Genomic DNA, 7,026 nt, shown 5'->3' with positions numbered 1-7,026 from the left:
ATATTTACAGTATAATACCAATGACGTTTTGATGGAAAATTCTAATGGTCATCTTCAAGCGGCAAATGCTATAAACGAATGTTAGGGAACATGAAACTCAAAAATAATTCAAAGCCGGGCTACTGTAACAGCTGTTCAACAAGAAAGCCAAACTTGATCATATATAAATATGAACAGAAATTCAAAAACCAAATTCTTCAATTTAGGAAGAACTTCCTCTGGCAAATCGCTACTCTAAACGACTGGTTCATTTTAAAACAGCATTTTACTATCAAATTATAAAAAAGCTCAAGTCAAATTTTTTATATCAAATTGAAAAAAACAAAAATTTTCTCCAAACAAATTTCCACAACCTTTACCGAATGTTCAATATAAAAACCGCATTTTACTAAATAAAAATAAGAAAAAAAAATAATTCCTACCAAATTAAAAGAAAAAAAAAGCTTTTCTTAAGTCAAATTTCATAATTTTACTTGAATAAAATTTTAACAAAATCTCAAATTAAATTCTTAAAAGAAAAAAAAAATCATTCATACCCAATTGGAAAATATAGAATCTTTCTGAACAACATTATCAGCCTGGTTAATGTTCAACTCGCCCCGGCCCCACCCGCTAAATGCTACACACACATGGCCAAGTCAAGGCCAACCAACATTCCCCAGCAATGATGCTAAATTTAGAATGCAACTGCTATCAATAAATCTGACACTTGGGGCTCTCGACGCCAGAGAAATAAGCCTGGGGGGGAAAACACATTTCATAGATCCAAATAAACTTGGCTTGTGTAATTAGTGTGTTTAGAATAGCATAGTACAGTAGATGGAGTAGTTCATACAACTATTAATTTATATACATATAAATAAATATATATATATATATATATATACACATACACATATATACATACATACACACACACACACACACACATATATATATATATATATATATATGTGTGTGTGTGTGTGCGTGTGCACACGCGCAACCACAAATAATATATACATGTTAGTATATATTTATGCATACTGTATACCCATTTCCGAGTGGGGATACCTTGACGTGGTGAAAGGGTTTACGTATCGCCATAATCAAAGCTTTTATATAAGTTTAAATCATGAGTATAACTGATCTATCCCAATTATCAAGAAAATAACGGTTGCAAAAGTAAACGACCCTTAAAAAATGTTTAAATCATGACCTATCCCAATTATTAAGTAAGTCAGGGAAGACTTGAGACGATCCTAGGACGGTCTCATGTAGAGCAGTAGTGGAACACATTCTGATGTGATCTCTAAGCTCTTAAGCAACGGAATAATATGTGAGGTTTATTATAATAATATTATTATTATCATAATTATTTGCTAAGCTACAACACAAGTTGGAAAAGCAGGATGCTCTGAGCCCAGGGGGCCCAACAAGGAAAATAGCTCAGTGAGGAAAGGAAACAACGAAAAATTAAACATTATAAGAATAGTAACAATATTAATATTTCCTATATAAATTATAAAAAAAAAAAACTTTAACAAAACAAGAGGAAGAGAAACCAGATCGAACAGCGTGCCCTAATGTACCCTCAAGCCAAGAGGAAGATGTAGACAAGTTCCAAGGGGGGTGAGGGGAGCACTGCATGGCAAAGAGAGGTGTAAAAGGGAGAGGGGGGGGGGAGGGGAATAAAAAGGAAGGGTAGTCTTCCAGTGGGGGAGGGGTGGGGGGGAATTTGTGGTTAAGGAAAGAAAGTGGCATCAGCGGAAGTGGTAAAATGCAGAGATGGGGGGGGGTTAGGAATTTAAGGATTGTATGAGAGAGAGAGAGAGAGAGAGAGAGAGAGAGAGAGAGAGAGTGCTTAACGAAAAGAGTAGGGATGGACAATGAAATAACGCTGATGAATAATTTCCATAAGAAATCAACTCTTTTCAATTATTATAGTTCCCTTAAACAAGAAAGCATTAGAACCTTCAACAAGTATTCATCCACACAATAATATACATGAATACATTGAAAATTTCATTTTAATACATTACCCTTCAAGTTTCAGTTGCGGCTTTATGGCAATTATGATATTTTATTTCAATTGTTCAGTACTTCTCTTGTACTGTAGTTAGTTTACTTTCCTCATTGGGTATTTTTCACTGTTGGAAGACCTTGGGCTTAAAACATCATTTCCTCGCTAGGCTATTTTTTCCTGTTGGAATCATTGGGCTTATAGCATTCTTTCCTCACTGGGCTATTTTTCCCTGTTGGAGCCCTTGGGCTTATAGCATCCTTTCCTCACTGGGCTATTTTTCCCTGTTGAAGCCCTTGGGGCTAATAGCATCCTTCTTTTCCAACTATGGTTGTAGCCTAGCTTGTAATAATAATAATAATAATAATAATAATAATAATGATAATAATAATAAGCAGCAGCAATTAATTTCAATAAAACTGGTTTAAAAGAGGCTCAGCTCTCGAAATAATAATAATAATAATAATAATAATAATAATAATAACAACAGTACAAATATATATTACATTAAATATAACTGAATACGAACGCAAATAAACTGCCTTTGTCTACAAAAAAAAAAAAGTATCAATTAACAACGTAAAGTTATAAATAAAAAAAAAATAATCATCAATAACAACAGACACGACAATAACAAAAACAATAACAAAAACAAGAACAAATATGAGGACTTTTACAATTCTTTCCATCCATGATCCCCTTTCCTCACCTTTTGTAAAAGGGGCTGTGTTTAGGTGAGGGGAAAAAGGGGGGGGGGGAAGAGGGGAATACGTAAGGTAGGGGAAGGGGGGGGGGGGAGCATTACGTGTTCAGAACAATAGCATCAAAAGTATATAAAAGGAAACGAAGCAAGTATTCTTTGTTTCCAAAAATGCCCTTTGTTTTTGATGTTCCAGGAAGTGGATTTTGGAATACGAATAGGATACCAGACACGGCCAGATAATGCTGAGAGAGAGAGAGAGAGAGAGAGAGAGAGAGAGAAATTATATCAGTAACAAGACTAAAAATGTAAATGGTTAGTCACAGACGACAACGTCCTTAGGAGAGAGAGAGAGAGAGAGAGAGAGAGAGAGAGAGAGACTACTACAAAACCTGAGTGAAGATAGAGAAGACCCATTGCAATAAGACTGAGAATGGAGACATACCTTAGCAGGAAGGTACAGTACTTTTAAACAGACGTAGCAAAACTGTATAAGTGCACGAGTCTGTAAGTGAGGAGTACCAACCCGTGACGAAAAATGAACAAAAAAAAAAAAAAAAAAAAAAAAATATTAACTGATATGTACCAAGACGCCATTGCAATAAGGTCTTTATTCCCGTACTGAAAAGTAACCCTGGAACCCTTACCAACGAGAGTCCGTTAGTTCCAATTTTGCCCCCGCAATCAGGGCTAGGTAGTAGAGTGGCTAAAACCAGCCAAGCGAAGCGGTCCCTTCTCTCCAATCACCAAACTCTGCCTTCACTTATCATAAAGCTGGCAATGAAATTGCATTTCTCTTTCAATCCGCTATGTAGTCAACGTTATGACTGGCAATCCTCAGGTCATTATTATTATTAATAATAATAATAATAACAATAATAACAATAATAATAACAATAATAATCCTAGAAAATATCGTTACTTTATGAGTAAAACTGTGGCCAGGAAGTTCACAAACAAACAGGGGCGAACACATAACCTCCGCCCAACTTTATCAATAATAATAATAATTATAATAATAATAAAATACGAAGAAGAATAAGAAGAAGAAGAAGAAGAAGAACTGGATCCTGGGCAAGTCTTAAATCACAGTCATTTATCTTACACGTAACGGCTGAACACGGACGTGCTTGAGATTTAACGAACCAATGAAAATGGGCAAACACACACAATACACATAATCACCTCGGTCCTGAGAGTACGTGATACCTTGAAGTGGTCGGCTAACTGATTTACCTCTGAACTTCTAAACGTAGAAATAACAACAGATCATCTCATGGGTAACCACGATTTCTCATCTGAACACGGATACACAAATCTCCGACGAAGGACTTGGAAGGTTCCTGACTTCAATAACCAAGAGGAAGTAGATATTGGAATTGAAGTTACTATTAAAAGGGGAATGAAAAGAATAAGAATTGAAAGGAAAAAAGTATTAATTGACGAGGGTATTATTATTATTGTTACTAGCTAAGTTACAACCCTAGTTGCAAAAGCAAGATGTTATAAACCCAAAGACTCCAAGGAAAAATAGCCCAGTGAGGAAAGGAAATAGGGTAATAAATAAACGATATAAGAAGTAATGAACAATTAGAATAAAATAATTTAAAAACGGGAACATCCTCAACACAGATATTTCATATACAAACTATAAAAAAGACTTATATCAGCTGGTTCTACATAAAAACATTTGCTGCAAGTCTGAAGTTTTGAAGTTCCACTGATTCAACTATGATGAGCTCATTAGCTTAATTGTAAATCATCGAAGATAATAAAATATATAATGAAACAATCAGCACATATGGAAGATGGAGTCCGAAGATTTGAATCTGGAAGACTGCGAAGGTTGAAGGGCCGCTCATGAATGGCAGAGGCGAGGGACAGTGATATTGCCCTCTCAAGCAGGACAATGTCCTAGAGCCTGACCATATTACATATGATCAGCGTCCAAGCGCCCCCCCCCCAAAAAAAAAAAAAAAAAAAAAAAAAACTAGAAACAAATAGGGCAATGGCTGCTGATGACCCAGCAGATAGAACTACAGACTCCATCACCGCCCCCATCCCTACCCCATTCCTTAGCTCACAAGGGTGGTGAGGTTGCAGCTACCAAAGGAACTAACAAGTTTGAGCGGGACTCGAACCCAGGTGAGGTTGCAGCAACCAAAGGAACTAATGAGTTTGAGCGGGACTCGAACCCCAGTCTGGCAATCAACAGGCAAGGACGCTACCACCAGGCCACCACAATCCCTTCATAACAGTTGAATCTGGAAAACTGAGAAGGATAGCTTTATGAAGCCTAAGGGATACAAGGGGGAGTAGGAGGAGGAGGAGGGGGTATCCAACAGGACCCTCCGGACCCCCCCTACCCCCAGGCACCTCCACATCAATGAGTCGAGATTAAGTAGCACCTTGAAACACCGACTCAGAGGAGGGAAGACAGTTTGTTTACCAGTGCATTAAGCTAACGCAGAGTCAATATGGAAGCGCTAATGTGTAAACCTCATTGAGAGAGAGGGAGATATATTTACACCCAACTCTTCAACGGGCAAGGAAAGGGAGGAGTAGGAGAGGGGAAGGAGTAGGAGAAGGGGACAGGTGGGGGAGATGGAAAAAGTAAGTGTAACTGGAAGAGAAGATATGACTGAGGAAGATTAGCTGAAATTACTTATTATTGAGGAGAAGAGGTACATTGAAATTAAATTTGCATTGTTATTTTTTTTAATCAGTCAGTTCCTTATATATATATATATATATATATATATTAACGTTACTACTTTCCGGCACGTCTAATATACAACGAAGGACTAAAATAACTCTTATTAGATACTGCATGGATAAAATTAAAAGTACTAAGCAAATGAGACTCAAATTATAGTGATGTAATAACACTGGAATGGATAATTTATTCAAAACTTTCATTAACGTATTGTAAGACCGAAAAAAAAAATTAAAAGGATTATTGCACGATTATCACTATAATAAACTCACTATAATTCATATTTTCTTCGTATTATTAAGATGTTTAACAAGACTCAAAATATCAGATCAAACTATGATCATAATCCTATCCTTAACGTTTAAGGAAGTGCCCTTCCAAGCAAAATCATTATTTTATTATTATAATTAATTGCTAAGCTATAATTATGCCCAGGGGCTCCAACGGGGAAAATAGCCCACTGAGGAAAGGAAACAAGGAAACAAAATATTTTAAGAATAGTAACATCAAAATAAAAATCTCTATAAACAATAAAAACTTGAAAATCAGGAGGAAGAGAAATGGGGTATAATAGTGTGCCCGAGTGTACCCTCAAGCAAGAGAACTCTAACATTAAATATCAATAAACTATAAAAACATTAACAAAACATGAGAAAGAGAAATAAGATAGAATAGTGTGCCCGAATGTACTACCCTCAAGCAAGAGAACTCAAACATTAAATATCAATTAACTATAAAAACTTTAACAAACCAAGAGGAAGAGAAATGATATAGAATAGTATGCCAGTGTACCCTCAGGCAAGAGAACTCTACCTTTAAATATTAATGCTCATATTATTACGTTCAATGACTACTGTACATGGTCCTCCATTACTTTAAAAAATGCAAAGGTCTTTACACCCAAGTACTCTCCAGGTTAATTTTCCATATCCTTACGACTTCTGTCACGACATTTTACCCTGGCCGTCATTTCTTTGAAGTCTCCGCAGGAGAGGTTTTCAAGAGGGTTGAGGAGAAGAGGGGGGGGGGGAGGTGAGGAGGAGGAGGAGAAGAGGGGGACACGAGGGGAGACAAATGACCTCTTTCCTCACTCCCTTCCTCGAGTACCGGTAGGAGCTTCCGGTGTTCCGGCACTTAAGAAGGAGGTGAATGACCAGCGGTCAGTTAGTATGTGGCGTAAGGGGCTTCCCTTTTCCTCCACAATCCCCCCCTCTCAGTCCCCTAAGCCCTGAGATGGGGGGGGGGGGCTCTTAGTCCATTGCAGTAGCCCTATCACGAGGTCCTTATCCCCAAAAGGCTCCGAATAACGCCGCACTTGGCAACTGTTTCAGAATGGAATGGGAGAGGGAAAACCCGATGAATGGGATGCATCAAGAGTCAATACCATGAATGAACACAAAAGGTGGAGTGGGGGAGGAGGAGAAGGAGGAGGAGGAGGAATTTAATGGCCGAATCAACAGGTAAGTAAATAAGAGAGAGAGAGAGAGAGAGAGAGAGAGAGAGAGAGACAGACAGACTTTAATGGGCGAAATATGAAGAAGAACGTAATCAAAACAGATCTTCCAATATGTACCACTGATAACAAAAGAAAGAGAGAGAGAGAGAGAG

Source organism: Palaemon carinicauda, chromosome 3 (assembly GCF_036898095.1).
Source record: "Palaemon carinicauda isolate YSFRI2023 chromosome 3, ASM3689809v2, whole genome shotgun sequence".
NCBI lineage: Eukaryota > Metazoa > Arthropoda > Malacostraca > Decapoda > Palaemonidae > Palaemon > Palaemon carinicauda.
Note: the sequence above shows the minus strand (reverse complement) of the source record.